At 34.1% G+C, this 17,458-nt stretch overlaps 1 long non-coding RNA gene across 3 annotated transcripts in view; it reads right to left on the bottom strand.

Annotated features, from left to right (window-relative positions):
* Nucleotides 1–17,458, bottom strand: part of LOC144282958 (uncharacterized) — a 52,393-nt gene that overhangs the window by 15,695 nt on the left and 19,240 nt on the right. For 2 of the 3 annotated variants that reach the window (XR_013351367.1, XR_013351365.1), the window contains one exon: nucleotides 11,925–12,074. This is a non-coding gene — a long non-coding RNA (uncharacterized LOC144282958). Of the gene's footprint in view, nucleotides 1–11,924; nucleotides 12,075–13,311; nucleotides 13,499–17,458 lie in introns of all 3 variants that reach the window. The other variant, XR_013351366.1, reaches the window with a different exon arrangement.

Here is a 17,458-nt window from a genome sequence, read left to right as displayed (position 1 = left end):
CAAATTTAGCTGCATTGTGCCCCCAGTTTGAGTGCCCTCAGAAGTGAAGATCACTTGATGTGTGGTTGGCTCCAGCAGCATAAATCTCTACTTCACTCCATAGCTTGTATCATTTGCATTTTTTCATAATCTCTCCCATTGCATATTCTTCTTTTTAAGTTAAGGATGCAGTCATATTAATATTGGCTAACAATTTGTGTATGTGTCTATTGTGTGCCATTATTTTTAAAAATGACTTTACTTCACATTAGGAAAATTTGTCTAATTCCTCAAAACTTCTCAGAAGACACATTTTACTCTGTGGTCTTCTTCCCCAAAACCTGCAATACCAGTCAAATCATGGGAAAAACATCAGATAAGTGCAAGTGAAAGGACATTCTACAAAATACCCAAGCAGGACTCCTCAAAACTCTCAAGACTATCCAAAAAACAATACAAAACAAAGTTCAAAAAACAAAAACAAACAAAAAATGAAAGTTTGAGAAACTTTAATAGTCAAAAGGAGCCTATAGAGATATAATAATTAAACATGTTGTGTTAATTTGGATGGAATCCTGGAACACAAAAAGACCAAGTAGAAACTAAGGAAAAATAAATAAAACACAGACTTTAGTTAATAATAAGATATTCTTATCTATTCATTACTTGTAACAAATAATAAAACATCAATCTAATAAGTTCAACATTGTAAGAGAATAATAATAATGTAAAATGCCAAAGCAAGTGTTAAGAACTTTCATATAGCATAATTAGGCAAAATAAGATGTAAAAAGGGTGCCTGGCTGGCTCAGTCAGTAGAACCAGTAACTCTTGATCTCATGGTTGTAAGTTCAAGCTCCATGTTGAGTGTGGAGATAACTTAAAAATAAAATTTTAAAAAAATATATATATAAAGATAAAACTACAATGATGATTTTTAAAGATTAAATTTACAAAATATCTTGATTCAAAAACAAAATAATATCTAATAAAAGTCTAATAATCATAAAATAATAAAAAATAAATTATAGCTGGTACATGGAAAATGAAAAATTCAAAACAGTGTAAACACAAAAGCTGTGCTTTGAGATGAAGCTCAAAGTGCAGGGTGAAAATGTTGACTTCCTTCATGGGGTCTCTTAGGAGTGGAGATGGTCAAACAGGTATCTCCAGAGTAAAATGCCAGAAAAAAGAGAATTGGAGTCAGCCTTTAGTTCATGCCATTGTATATGGCTATGGGGAGAATTTAGCTTTCTAATGGTAAGTTTTTTAAATAAGTGAGCATTATGAGTGAAGTTTATACCTCAACTTCAACCAGCAAAGAAGTCTGTGTGTTGTAGAACCTCAAAGAAACAAAGCACTTAGACTATTTGTGTACATGAACTGTAGCATTTTTGCAGCTTTCTCACAAGTAAGTAAACACACCTATAGTGGGGAAACTAATGATGGATTTTGTGATCTTCCCTGTAACAATATACTTTTATCTATCACTTAGTGATCTTACCACACAAGGAAGTGATTTTAGATTTTAAAAATGCAGAATTGTTCCACTACTCACTCTGTTTTTAATTTTTTAAGATTTACTTATTTGAGAGAGAGAGAGAGAGAAAGAGAGAGAGAGAGAGAGAAAAACGGGCATGCATAGGGGGAGGGACAAAGGAGAGGGAGAGAGAAACTCTAGTAGAGTCTGTGAGAGCATAGAGCCCACCTGGGCTCCATGTGGGGCTTGATCTCATGACCCTGACATCAGACCTGAGCTGAAACCAAGAATTGCATGCTGAACTCATTATGCCACTCAGGTGACCCCTGACTGCTATTAAAGAGTCCCTCTCTATATGTGTGTACATTATATTACATTATTATATTATTAAAAGTCCACATGTGTGTATATTATTTTTATTATATATTATCACATCATTATATATTATATAATGCATTATATATACTGTATTGTGGATAGTATATAATTATATATTATAATAAAATATGTGTAAAATACTTACATTTATAATTATAATAATCTGAGAGTATATTGAGATTTAAGAGAGTTGCATGTCTTTGTCTGAATATGACATTTGAGTCATTCCCAAGCAAAGTAAAATCCTTTTAGTATGACCTTTTTCCATCATTCTACTCTGATCAGAGTTCATACTCAGATTTAAATGCTTTCCAATCAGTTTAAGGTTGCTTTGTGACCAAGTATACACTTACCAGGTAGAGCTACATAGCCTTCACAACTTTCAAAATATATATACTAAAAGCATTAGTCATAAGGAATTAATAATAGATGGTAAGTTTGCAGCACAAGAAAAAAAGTGATTTTTTTAAATTCAGAATTATACTTCAGCTTTGTTTTACATTGTTTTATTCTTTCTGTAAGAACACACTAATATTTCTTTCTAGTGTCACTTAAAGTATATAATATAAATTCTCTCAATGATTACTTATTTCAGTGGCATGTAGCCGGTAATCTATGCTGACTTACTCCTACAACATTCCTCTAATCCAGTGTAATGAATGCTTAATTTTTAGAGATGTCTTGATGACAAATGTTCATTCCCTGGAATGTGAATGAAATAGTGGAATTCTTATATATAAGAACTCTTGAAAATCATTATCCAGTAATGATAGTGAATTCCACTGAGGATATGTGCAATATTCAACATCCTATAGCTAGTTTTTTTTTTAAGATTTTATTTATTTATTCATGAGAGACACTGAGAGAGAGAGAGAGGCAGAGACACAGGCAGAGGGAGAAGCAGGCTCCATGCAGGAGCCCGACGTGGGGCTCGATCCCAGGTCTTCTGGATCAGGCCCTGGCCGAAGGCAGCACTAAACCGCTGAGCCACCGGGGCTACCCATTATAGCTAGTTATTGGCACAATTTTATGAAACCAGGCTTCTAGCTATATTTACTCTTTAGAACATAAATTTTATTTATACTCTATACATAACCGATAAGTATCCTGCATATTTATAAGCATCTCAATTTCAAACATAAGTCAACTAATAAATGAAAACTCATCACCCCCCAAAAAAGGAAAGAGGGAGTTTATATTATATTCTTCCTATAAATGATAAGACAGAGATCAGAAAATAACTGTGAGGAGCCATAGAAAGCAGAATCTCTTTCTAGCATCATCTAGGGAATGAAAGGAAAAGAAAGGGGGAATTAAGAATGAAATGGGATGGGAGTGCCTGGGTGTCTCAGTTGGTTATTTATCTCAGGATCATAAGATCAAGCCCTGTATTAGGGTCCATGTTGGATGTGAGGCCTTCTTTAAAAAAAAAAAAAAAAGGAAATTGGACCAATATCTTACATGATACACAAATATCAACTCAAAATGAATTAAAAACTTAAATGTAACACGTACAGCTATAAAACTCCTAGAAAAAAACACAGGGAAATGCTCCTTGACATCAATCTTGGCAATGATTTTTTGAATACGACCAAAAGCACAAATAAATAAGTGAGACTAAATCAAACTAACAAGCTTCTATATGGTAAAGGAAACCAATTCATAAAATGAAAAGGCAACCTGGGTGCCTGGGTGGTTCAGTCATTAAACATCTGATGCTTGATTTTGGCTCAGGTCATGATCTCAGGATTGTGAGATTTAGCCCTGCGCTGGGCTCTACATTCAAGATGGAGCCTGCTTATCCTTCTCTCTCTTTTCTCCTCTTGCTCTCTCTCTCTTTCTTTCTCAAATAAATAAATCAATAAAATCTTAAAAAGAAAAGAAAAGACAACCTCCTGAAAGAGAGGAATTGTTTGTAAACTATGTATCTGATAAGAAGTTAATATCCAAAATATAAAAGGAACTCATACAACTCAATAGCAAACAACCAATGAAAAGTGAGCAAAGATCTTGGGACACTTGGGTGGCTCAGTGGTTGAGCATCTGCCTTTGGCTCAGGGCGTGAATCTGGTCAGAGGATCGAGTCCCACATTGGGCTCCCTGCAAGGAGCCTGTTTCTCCCTTCTCCCTCTGTCTCTCTGCCTCTTTCTGTGTGTCTGTCATGAATGAATGAATGAATAAATAAATAAATCTTTTTTTAAAAGTGGGCAATGACCTGAACAGATTTTTTCTCAAAAAGACATGCAAATGGTCAATTGGTATATGAAAAAGTCTCCAACATCATTAATTAGGGAAATATAAATCAAAACCACAATGAGATATCACTTCACAATAGTTAGGATAGCTATTAAAAAAAAAGACAATAAATAACAAGAATTGGCTAGGATGTGGAGAAATGGAACTCTGGGCACCATTGGTGGGGGCATAAATTGGTATAGCCATTATGGAAAACAGTATAGAAGTTCCCCCCCCCCCCAAAAAAAACATCTAAAAATATAACTACCATATAATCCAGCAATCTCTCTTCTGGTATATATCCAAATGAAATGAAAACAATACCTCAGAGAAATAGCTGTGCTCCCATGTTTATTCCAACATTATTCACAACAGCCAAGATATAGAAATATCCCAGTGTCTGTCAACAGATGAATGGATAAAGAAATTTCGGTCTATATATACAATGGGAAATTGTTCAGCCTTAAAAAAGAAAGAGATCCTACCATTTACAACATGCATGAATCTGGAAGACATTATACTAAGTGATATAAGCCAAACACAGACAACAACAAACTACATGATCTCACTTATTGGTGAGAATCTAAAAAAATCAAATATGTAGAAGCAAAGAGTAGAATAGTGGTTACTAGGAATCGGGAAATGAAGGAAATGGTCCTTGGTCAAAGATATAAAGTTGCAGTTATATATAAGATGAATATATCTAGAGATCTAATGTGAAGCATGGTAACTATAGTTAGTAACACTATATTGAATATTAGAAATTTCCTAAGAAAGTACATTTCAAGTTCTCTCATCACACACACAAAATGACTACGTGAAGAGATGATATGTTAATTAGCTTGACTGTAGTTTTCATTTCGCTGTGTATATCAAACCATAATGTTGTATCCCTTAAATATAGATTTAAAAAAAAATGAAATTTAAAAGGAGGGATGCCTGGATGGCTCAGTGGTTGAGCATCTGCCTTTGGCTCAGTTCATGATCCTGGGGTCCTAGGATCAAGTCCTGCATCAGGCTCACCACAGGGAGTCTGCTTCTCCCTCTGCCTATGTCTCTGCTTCTCTCTGTGTTTCTCATGAATAAATAAATATTTTTAAAAATTTAAAAATTAAAATTTAAAAGGAAAAGAGTGGATATCCAAAGGGAAAAGTAAAATAAATTAATCAAGAATATGATATTCATATTAATTAATACTTATTTAAAGAGCAACATAAATATGGAATGGAAAAAGTGAATTCCTATGCATTTAATTACATTAATATTATTGTGAGAAATTGGCTTTTAGCTCTATAAAATCTGAACAAAAACAATTTTTAAAAAAATTTAAAAATACTCCATAATTCTCAAATAATTTTTACCCACTAAGCAACTTAGATGATTTAGCATCGATGTCAGCAAACCATTTCATACTCATGAATACATTTTACTCCTCAGGACAGTGCTATTCACTGCAGAAATTTAAGCTAACAGAACCAGGGAGAGTAATATCAAAAATTAACTTTTGAAAAATGAAGATTATCATAAGAAGAACTCAGTAAGAAAACCATTTAGGATCACATAGGAATCTTAATGAACAAGCGGAACATTCTGTACAACTTGAATAAATTGCTTCTTGGGTCAAACAAATCAGATGGGATAAATGAAAAGGCATACCAGACATTGCTTTAATCATTGAAAAAGAAAAAAAATATAAATTTAAACTTTTTCATTTCTCATAACTTGCACACAGAATTGAGATACAGTCTCCAAAGGCCAGGCATAAAATGAAAAAAAAGTTGAAAACAGGTATTTATTCTTGCATCAGTATCAGCCTAGCTGTACAGCTTATAAAATAGAAGTGTTTCTGAGGCTTGTTATGAGCATCTGAGAAATTCAGCTCTTTGTGGCCTGCCCACAATTATTTTCAGATCTCTCTCAGATCATTTGCTGGAAGGGCAAATATAAATTTCTCCTTGGTATTTTTTGCCTAGGTCTATCTTCCAGCAAAACACTATGCATTTTGGTCTTAAATTTTCCTTAATTCCTATATAAGAAAGAATTCTCCTGATGCTCATGCAATCCTGTTCAATGCCAGGTAGATATCACTCTTTCCATTTAGCTAGCTAGAATCAGACCAAAGTCTCTTTGGGCTTTCAATTTACGGGTCTCACAGCTACACCAAAATAAACTAAATTATGGATTTGGAACAAAAGGGCTTATGAGCAATATCACTTACCAAAAGAAAAAAAAAGATAAAGAATTGAATCAGCAACACAAATAAATTAGTATAACTAATGCATGATTCAAATTATAATTATTGTTTCTAAGTAAAATACTGAAGGATATTAACCAGTAACAAAATTTAAGCTGTATAATTTCTTTTGATATGTTAAAAATCAGTTTAATATAATTTAATGTAGTAAACCACATGCTACCCAGTATGTGAAATGTTCATGAATATGCTAGGTTCTTTTATAGTGAATTGATTTGAAGAATATTTGTTCCATTTCCTAACAAATAATAGACTAAATATAATGATATCTTTATGTCTATAAAGAACTGAAAAATAGTTAAAAGCGTCCAATTTTCAAGGGAAATTATTTAATAGTTTATAAGTTCTTATTTTAGAACAAGTAATGATGGAGGAATATGTATTCATTGTAACTAATCACAGATCAATGCTTTGATGGGCAATAACTATTTCTAATATTTCAAGCTGTAATATCTGACTCTGATTCTAATATTTAGCTATGAGTTTTGACATTTATAACATCATTTTCCTGAATCTTGAGGTATGTGGAAAACTGTTTCCCAATTTCATGCAGTTGAAAGTGGCAATGTGACTCGTGTGGGCCAGTGGGTTGTGATCAGAGGTAATATTTATTTCCTCTTAGACTAAGTAGTTAATTGCCAGCTGAAGACCGTCTGGAATTCTGTAATGTGTCACACTGAATGGGAACATGATTTAGTGATAGGATAATGAAGGCTTTCCTAGGCTCCATCATTATTGCGTGGAAGGTAAGTGTCCAGGAGTATGCCTAGAATTTCATGAGTGAGAAACAGTCCTTACTGCATCATAGCTGAGATTTTGGGATTATGCCGTAACTAGCTATATTCTAACCTACCCTAACTAATAGACAAAGAGTAATTCAGCTCATTTGTTATTTAGTCAACATTATGGCATGGTAACTGCAAACCAATTTATAACAATGTAATTATGCGTCTTTGACTTCAGCTGTTATGGTATCAATACACTGTGTGTTAAAAGTAGACTTGGGGGTGCCTGAGTGGCTCAGTCAGTTGAGCATCTGCCTTGGGCTTGGGTTGTGATCCCAGGGTCCTGAGGTCTGGGGATTGAGCCCAGTGTTGGGCTTCCTGCTCCGCGGGGAGTCTGCTTCTTCCTCTCCCTTTGCCCATCTCCTGCTTGTGCATACTCCCTCTCAAATAAATAAATAAATAAATAAACAAACAAACAAACAACTAATTAATTAATTAATTAAAATAGGTATAATTGGATTTTAAATATATCCACTTTAAATACAAGCTATGTGGCACCTGGCTGGCTCAATCATGCAACTTTTGATCTCTGGTCGTGAGTTTAAGCCCTACATGTGGTGTGGAGTTTACTTAAAACTGAAAGAAAAAAAAAAAAAACAAAACAAGAATAAAACAAAGGAAGAGAGGGAGACAGAACATGAGGGACTCCTAACTCTGGGAAACCAACAAGGGGTGGTGGAAAGGGAGGTGGATGGGGGTGGGGGTGACTGGGTGACGGGCACTGAGGGGGGCACTTGATGGGATGAGCACCGGGTGTTATGCTATATGTTGGCAAATTGAACTCCAATTAAAAAATAAAAATCAAAGGAAGAAGTATATTTATAAACACATATATAAAATACAAGTTATGAAATCTTTACAAATTAATTTATACAGAAAAAAATCTGTATGTAAAATGCAAAAACTGTTTCTTAACTTTGACAATTTTGATTTATTTGTCAGTATTATGTGATATGTTTTTGTAAGGAGTACTTGGGTTTTACATAAAACACATTTTAAAGGCAGAAATGCATGATGAATATCAAAGCATTGTATTGAGGTGCTTATATAACACATCTTTTTTGTTTGCTTGCAGTATTAAGCAGAATATAAAATATCCTAAAAGACTGAGAACAAAAAATATCTTTAAAAATAATTCTAGTTATACAAAATATTTTAAAGTTTATAACTAGCAATATCCTTGCTTAAAACAATTCTTCACAACTTAGGGCAGTAAAGCCTGTGAGCCACTGTGACATTGAATTAAAATGTACCATGAATGCAAACTTTAGCTGTGAGATTAGAGTATTCAGGATAACTGTTATTTTCCTACAGTGAAACTACTTGATGCCATAAAGCATTATGGCACAAATACTGTTCATTAATGTCACTATAAAGTGAACTTTACTGTGGAACAATCAGAACTACTTCTTATAATATCTAGGCTTAACATTACTAATTGTATCACTATAAACCAATTTTATAGTGAAATAAACAGTAGAGATAATGCTGTCAGGCTTTGGTATTAAAGCCTCAAATAAAAACACTAATATATTGCCTGAATATATCTCTTATAAACTGATACGCAAAGACCAGGTGGAAACAAAAGCCAGCATAGGGTGTTATAAGTCCCTGCAAAAGAATATGGTCAGTGTCTGTCTCTTTTAAATATTTTGTATCACTTCATTTGACAAATATCTGAGTTTATTTAACATTAAATAATGGCATACAGCAATCATAGCATTCTTTCCCAGACAGAGAAAAAGCATACGTCTTCCCCTAAGTCAATATGTATTTGATTGGAACCATGATAATTACTTATTGATTTAAAAATTGTTTAGAGTAATCCTTTAAAAAAATCTATGTCAAAAGAGAACATAAACCTTCAAGAAGATATCCAAAGCCCTCACGCTTTCTAAAATCCTCTCCAAATGGAAACAAAATTAAATTTAAGACAAGTGCATGAGTATCTATAGCACATTGGTCATTTATTAGAAACAAAACACCTTACTTCTAATGAAAAATGTTGATTTACAGTTTCTCATCTTTTCTATCATTTGTGAGATGCAGTTACATATCAATTATAAGAGCATTAAAATAGGTCCACAAAAATTATGGCAAGTTTTGTTCAATATTGACTATTCTCAGGGAAAGTCAAGGCAATCACCATTCCGATGTGAAGTAAAAAGACATAACTCTAACAGGTGAAGTCTATGAAAATGCAAGCAAATGAAAAGCAAGACATGTCACACAAAAACATCAATGGGATGCGGTGATGTTCATCATGTATTCACACCTTTAAATGTGTTTATTTAAAATCCAAGTACTCTTCCCAAAAACACATCACATAATACTGACAAAACTATCAGAGAAGTTGAGAAATATCTCTAGTGGTCACTTAGATTAAGCTTGATAAAATAAGCAAAACTTCATCCATTCTTTTTTAATGATAAGCTACCAAGTGAAACAACATACAATCACAACTGCTATCTGAGAACAGAGGAGAGAATAATTCTGGGAGCAACTGCTGCGAAAGAACATTCAAGCATAGCTCTATTTTCATGGGGATTATAGATTATGAATTTGATATCTTTTCTCTTTTTTTAATAGAGGCATTTACAGCTATAAATATCCTGCTAAGGATTGCTTCTGCTGTATCCCAAAAGTTTTTTCTAAGTTGTACTTTCATTTTAGTCCAGCTCAAAGTATTTTCTAATTGTAAGGAGTGTATTACGAATCACTTCTCTTTTCTACAATTTGTTTTATGTGTTATCTATTTTATATTTTCTCAAAATTGTTTGAAAAGTTGGTACAGTGTGAATTTTTTGTTTGCTTTTGCAATAAAGTTTGTTTTCCCTTTGAGAGGGTCACTCGGACATTTGAACATTTACATAAGAATTCAGTGTCACAATGTCTGCAGAAAGAGTTGGCCTTAAATCACATGACCTGTATGAATAAAACCATTTTCCTTCACAGCTAATATTGATTATAGGAAATGAAAATTCTAATTATGTATATGTTTTTGAAAGATTTGAAAGATAGCACACATGCACAAGTGGCAGGAGGGGAAGAGGGAGGGAGGAGCAAGATACCATTTGTGAAAGAGAATGTCTTTTTCCCATTGGATAATTCTTTCCTGCTTTGTCGAAGATTGGTTGACCATAGAGTTGAGGGTCCATTTCTGGGTTCTCTATTCTTTCCGTTGATCTATGTGTCTGTTTTTTGTGCCAGTACCACACTGCCTTGATGACCACAGCTTTGTAGTACAGCTTAAAGTGCAGAATTGAGATCCCACCAGTTTTGGTTTTCTTTTTCTTTTTCTTTTTTTTTCTTTTTCTTTTTCTTTTTAAGATTTTATTTATTCATTTATGAGAGACACTGAGAGAGAGAGGCAGAGACAGAAACAGGCTCCAAGGGCAGCCCTGGTGGCTCAGTGGTTTAGTTCCGCCTTCAGCCCAGGGCCTGATCCTGGAGACCCGGGATCAAGTCCCACATCAGGCTACCTACCTGCATGGAGCTTGGTTCTCCCTCTGTCTATGTCTCTGCCTCTCTCTCTCTCTGTGTCTCTCATGAATAAATTAAATCTTAAAAAAAAGAAAGAAAGAAGAAAGAAAGAAAGAAAGAAAGAAAGAAAGAAAGAAAGAAAGAAAGAAAGAAAGAAAGAAAGAAAGAGGCTCCATGCAGGAAGCCTGATGTGGGACTCAATCCCGGGTCTCCAGGATCACACCCTGGGCTAAAGGTGGCACTAAACCGCTGAGCCACCTGGGCCCTGGTTTTCTTTTTCAACATTCTTTTGGCTATTTGGAGTCTTTTCTAGTTCTATTCAAATCTTAGGATGATTTTTTTTTTTAATTCTGTGAAGAAAGTCCATGGTATTTTGATCGGGATTGCACTGAACATATACGTTGCTCCAGATTACACAGACATTTTAACAATATTTGTTTTTCTTCCAATCTACGAGCATGGAATGTTTTTCCATTTCTTTGTATCTTCCTCACTTTCTTTCATGAGTGTTTTATAGTTTTCCGAGTACAAATCTTTTGCTTCTTTGGTTAGGTTTATTCCTAGGTATCTTATGGTTTTTGGGTGCAATTGTAAATGGGATTGACCCCTCAATTTCTTCTTCTGTCTAATTGTTAGTGCATAGAAATACAACTGATTTCTGTGCATTGATTTTATATCCTACCACTTTGCTGAATTACTGTATGAGTTCTAGCAATTTTGGGGTGGAGTCTTTTGAGTTTTCCATGTAGAATATCAAGTCTTCTGCAAAGAATGAAAATTTGACTTTTTCTTTACCAATTTGGATGCCTTGCCTAAAACGTTTCTAATACATACAAGATCTATCACAGTAATGTGAACTGAACAATGATAATATCTTGTGATATACACAACTTTTAGTGAGGGACAGATTACAGAGATTCCATAAGCCTGATCCAAATGTATCTTGTATGAAATATACTACCATGCCAGGAAAATAACCATAACCATGATGGAGGTATATTTTGAAAAGATCAGTCACGCTGGAAGGTCAGACGATTGTGTATATTATTGTACAAATCAGAGCATTTTTGGAATGAAGAGGTCCTCTCAATAATTACATAGTATAAAAAGTAAATCAAACTGTCCAGGGGAAACCAGGATATATGGTCTCACTCGTTTAGGTCTAGGGCTATTATTATACCAGGATATCTTAAATGAAAATATAGATTGTTATCTAAGAAGTAAATACATATATATATCTAGGACGTAAATAAGCCCCTTTAAAAATAAGAAGTTATCAACAAACTAGAGAATTCTAGAAGTCCCTATGCAATGTCCAACTCACTATTACCTATCATCAGTTGGTGGTCCAGGTGGCTCTTGTTCATTTTTGTGATGCATATGTTGACATATATCTTGGCTATGCTAAGGATTTGAGTTCTCATGATAATTATGTTTATTGGTGGATACTGCTCTCAACGATTGAGGAAAGTTAATGTTTCTGAAAAAACAAGCATAACAGAAAAAGAAAACTATTAAGCAGATGACAGTTACAGGCAATTCACTAACTTTATATAACAAATACCCATTATCCAAATGTTGTGGTTCCATATTTAAAAGTCACATGGAAAATAGAAGACAAGGAAAAAAAAGTAATTGCTACCAGCTCATGTTGATGGCTCAGCTCTGACTCAGCACAGATTGACAAGACTAAAGGTTCTAAATTACTATTGAAGTGTACATTTACCCAAAATCCATTGTTTGTATAATTTCAGCTTGATTTTATTATTCTGACATATGCTACTAAAATTTTAGCAATTAGGTGAACATTTTGAAATGAATAATACTTCCAAATACGTACATAAGGATGCACATCAGAGTTCTCCACAGATTAACACTGGCTTTATAAATCAAAAATAAAACTTACTTTATTGTACACAGATCATCGACGTACCACAAAGTTTTGATAATACAATTGGGATACCTGAACGTTCACAAAATAGGTCTTGTAAACTATATCTTGATTATTTTCCTCACCAATTTTGGAAAGTCTCTGCATTAAATTTTTTTCTCCAGTTTCAAAAATGCCTTGAATACTTTCTGGATTTTCATGAATCTTTTTTTTTTATTTATTTATTTTTATGAATCTTAAATGTTTAGTTTTATCTGTATTACAAATATTTATATTATTTTCAAAATATTATTTAGAAAGGCAAATATTTAAAAATAATGCAAACATTTAAAAAAACTCCATTTTTCTATTCCTAAAATGAAAAAGACCTCCATCAGTATATTTCTTAGAAATGATGGGTTTTTGGCAGAGCTGTATCTAGTTTCTTATTAAAGAGATACAGTTTGGTCAAATAGTATTTTATTTATTTTTTTGTTATTAATCTCTATCAGACCTTGAAATGTTTATCAATCCTCTTGTCACATTAAGATAAGATTATTACAGCTCCCTCAGCTGGCTTGCCTGATAAGAATTTGTTTGAACTCCAGTTGCAAGGATTCTTTTTGTCAAAGAGGATAATTCTTTTTTACCCATATTTCTGTCTACTCAGAAGCTTTGCACTCTTTGTCATTTGCTAGTGCCACAAAGCAACCACTTCAGAATTACCTCTCAAGCTTAAATCATTTTATGGCTTCAGTCCAGTATATTTAAGAAACTCCCAGCTTCCTGTAGCTATGAAGAGAGAATTTATCTGTTTCTGTTATGTGCAGAGTTTGAAGAGACAAACCTCTTTGGGTCTTATGCATGCAGTCTTTGAGAACTTCTATTCCTTTAAGTATGCACACCACAGGATTTAACTGCATTACAGAGGGCCTTATGTTAGCTCACAGTTGAGGGTGCTATCTGAAGTGCTATTCAGTTCCACTCCACAAAGAACTTTGGGGAAGATGAATACACATTTTGTCATAAGATTTCTAAGAAAAAAATAAGTAGAAAATCAGGTTAAAGATAATAACTACTCATAATTTCAAGTTTTTATGTTCAGTTTCATGTTCAACTATGTAATTTATTAACAAAAATGCCTCTTTATGGTACAGTGTAAAGAATAGAGACATGGGAACTGGAAGATTTAAGATAATTTATTATTCTCCTTTGCCACTACCTGGTTAAAACTTTACTCAGCAGCTCCATCTTCTCTTTCATCTGAGTGATGAAATGCAAAAGTTTCAAAAGCCCTTAATTCTACTATTGTCATTGTTTGTCTCATCCCTACCAAGCTGCCATCCAATGCGTGACACACTTGGACATAGGGGACACTTGTGAATACCTGAAACATAATCTGTCTTAAGGAGAGGTTATAAAAAAAGATTGACTGCAAATTAGGTCAAACCATAACTTTCTCTCATGTAGGAATATCTTCAAATTTTACTTACTGTATCACCCAAAGTGTTCGCATAATCTGGCCTTTACCTATCCTTCATTTGTATATGGTACTAAGTCCTCTTTTTAAATATCCTATCTGTATTTGTGTTCCTCAAATCAGTCAGACTCGTGACTCCTTGATAATCTAGTCCCAGGGCCAGATATCAGTCACCAAAACTTCTCTAATTTCTTCATCTTTTCCCTCTATTAGACAAATTATCTCATATACTCATAATAAATTCCACTTGGTTTGTTAGCTAACATTAGTTTCTGCTGCGTACAATCATTGCAACTTGAGCTAATATAAAAATTGGCATTTGATATAAAACGAAAGACTCTTAATGTAAAACTGACCAAATTGAGGGAGTGGGAGGGCAAATAATGAGGATTTCTCCATCCATAGCTAGGACAACAGTCATGCTTATTATGTTGTGGCAAAGCCACTGGTTACATGAATTTTTGACTTTCAAAATAGATCAACCAACTTGTAGCTTTAGGATAATATATATATATATATTATATTATTATATATTATTATAATATCAAAATAGATCAACCAACTTGTAGCTTTAGGATAATATATATATATTATATATTATATATAATTATAACATTATATATATATTATTAATATTAATATTATTATATTATATGATCCTAAATATATATTATATAATACATATATGGATTTTTCTCATTTCATCACAAATCAAGAAAGTTACATTTGCTTTATGTCACTAAATTAACATCCAAAGAAGGCCAGAGACTAGCTCAAGGTTTCCACAGTTCCATGCCACCAGAGGACTAAGGGATTAAACATCACAGCATATTAATTCAAGAACACTTTTGGAGAACTTTGCTATAAAACCTGATAGAAAAAGGTCAGGATATTGGGATGTTTGCTTGCTTCTTGTACCTTCCACAAGATTTTTCTACAAAATGGCTACTTTCCTTACTGGCCTATCTCAGAGCAGAAAGGAAGAACAAAGAGAACCATTCCTATATTTGATTCCACTAAAAATGCCTTTTCTGCTGAGACCAGTTATTTATGAATGCAGGAGTGAAAGAATCCCATATCTTTGGATTGTAAAAACTAAATCCAGTGCTCTGTGGTGAAATTAGTATGAAACAAGGCAGAGAGGTAGAAAACTCAGTAGGATATAAGATCAGCACTCAGGAAGACCCAGAGAGATAGAACAAACATGAATTTTCCTGACCATTCAAATTAAGACTCTAGACAACCAAGATCCCCACTTCCTTCCCACTTTCCCCTCCAAAAAAGCCTTTCATGAATATTATTCCCTAAAAACCATATCCCTGGAAATGATGCCGTGGCAAAACAAGGTAGGTCTTCTAATCAACTGGGTTTGCTTATAGTTTCACTTTGCTTCATGGCAGAGTTGAAAACAGAATCTTATAACTGAAGTCTAGGGGTTGTAGAGACCTTCAACTGCCTTCTGAAATAGAAATCTCAAAGGTAAAACTTAGGTTCAAACAAATCAACAGACAACTGTTTTTATGGTGGAGCATTGCCATAGAAACCATAAAAATGTAAAAAGAAGTTTTATGATTGCTGTATTACTAGAGCAAATTTCAGACTCTCATAAACATGACAAAGGTAATATTGGCTGCTAACGGTGTATAGTATCCACTGGGAAATGCTCCTGTGTCCCACTATCATGTGTCCACTGAGAATCTATGAAAAGGGCATCTCCTTAGTCAGAAAGCCTGACCAAGGGTCTCACTAATCAATAAATGAAACACAAAATCCTGTTCAACAAGCTATACTTGTTTCATTTGATAGGGATTACAAAATAGGATCCTTTCTTGTTTTATCTAAAGAGGAGATTTTAATATACTGACAGTTTCTTTTTTAATATTTTATTTATTTGAGAGAGAGAGAGCAGTGCACATGTGCGAGAAAGAGCATGAGTGGAGATAAGGGACTGAGAGAGAGGGACAAGTAGACCCCCAGCTAAATGAGGAGCCCGATGCAAGGTTTAATCTCAGGACCCTGAGTTGTGACCTGAGCCAAAGGCAACACTTAACTGACTGAGCCACCCAGGTACTTCTACACTTACAGTTTCTGTAGTATACATGCATATGTATATTTTTGCCATAGGTTGTAGTATGTTAGGTGACTTCTAGATATAACTGGGAGGAATTCACATTGAGCAGATACATTGTCAATTTGGTCTTCACCATAGTTTTTAGATATCATTGGGAAGACTCTATCTTTGGGGTTCATTCATAAGTAGATATATTAGATAGTTGCATTGAAACTGGGGGATGACTTTCTTTAAAAAATAGTAGTATTATGCTGAGTGAAGTAAGTCAATCGGAGAAGGACAAACATTACATGGTCTCATTCATTTGGGGAATATAAATAATAGAGAAAGGGAATAGAAGGGAAGGGAGAAGAAATGAGTGGGAAATATCAGAAAGGGAGACAGGACATGAAGACTCCTAACTCTGGGAAACGAACTAGGGATGGTGGAAGGAGAGGAGGGCGGGGTGTGGGGATGAATGGGTGATGGGCACTGAGGGGGGCACTTGACGGGTTGGCACTGGGTGTTATTCTGTATGTTGGCAAATTGAATACCAATAAAAAATAAATTTATTATAAAAATAGTAGTAAAAGAAATATATGTTTATGTATGTTGGTCATGTGTGTCGGGCTACGGAGAAGTAACCTGTGACTATTTTTTCTTCCAACATCTCTATCCACCAGTTTCTATTAATAGAACTTACTCTCCTGACCACTTAGGGTTTGTAATGTGATCAATGTTGGGAAAATCATAGCATCCAAGGCCCAGAACAAAATGATTGACCAAAGGCATGCTTGTACCTTGGGCTGTGACAACTGGCTTTCACCCATGGAATTTTCTTCTTTCTTTCCTTAGATCCCCAAGAAATTATTCTCCTTTCTCTCTGATATAAAGCTTTTAAGATAATATTTCAAGAACTCCCAGGAATCCTGCTAAACACACACACACACACACAAAAAAAAAAAAAAAAAAAAACACACAAAGTCATGAATGGTAAGAATCAAATCAGAAAAGAGATTCAGATTATAACCCAAGTATTCAATCTCTGACAATCCTAAAGCTGCCCCATTTCCTGAAGCTTTGCCCTTAATTCTCTGGGTTATCCAGAGATCTTCAAATAAGTTGTGTGTGTGTGTGTGTGTGTGTGTTTAAATCATTCTTTCTTCAGTTGAGTTGGGTTTCTGCCACTGGCAACTAAAAATTCCTGAATAATGCAGTTAACTTCCAACTCTGACATGCTTAGATTCTAAGTTACTATGTTTGTCACCAGAGACATACACAAGACTATTTCAGTATTCAATAAATATGAAAAGGTTAATGATCAAAGGCAGCCCTTTCATAATTAAATTTGTCATTGGTCTTTCAGGCTGTACTATATTTAGTGTTTCAATCATAACAGCTACCTGAAATAGTGATCTGTAAAAATGAAAGTGATGAAAACATATGATTAAAAAAATGATTTCC

This window comes from Canis aureus, chromosome 14 (genome assembly GCF_053574225.1).
Source record: "Canis aureus isolate CA01 chromosome 14, VMU_Caureus_v.1.0, whole genome shotgun sequence".
Classification (NCBI taxonomy): Eukaryota; Metazoa; Chordata; class Mammalia; order Carnivora; family Canidae; genus Canis; species Canis aureus.
This window is presented reverse-complemented; position numbering and strand designations above follow the sequence as displayed.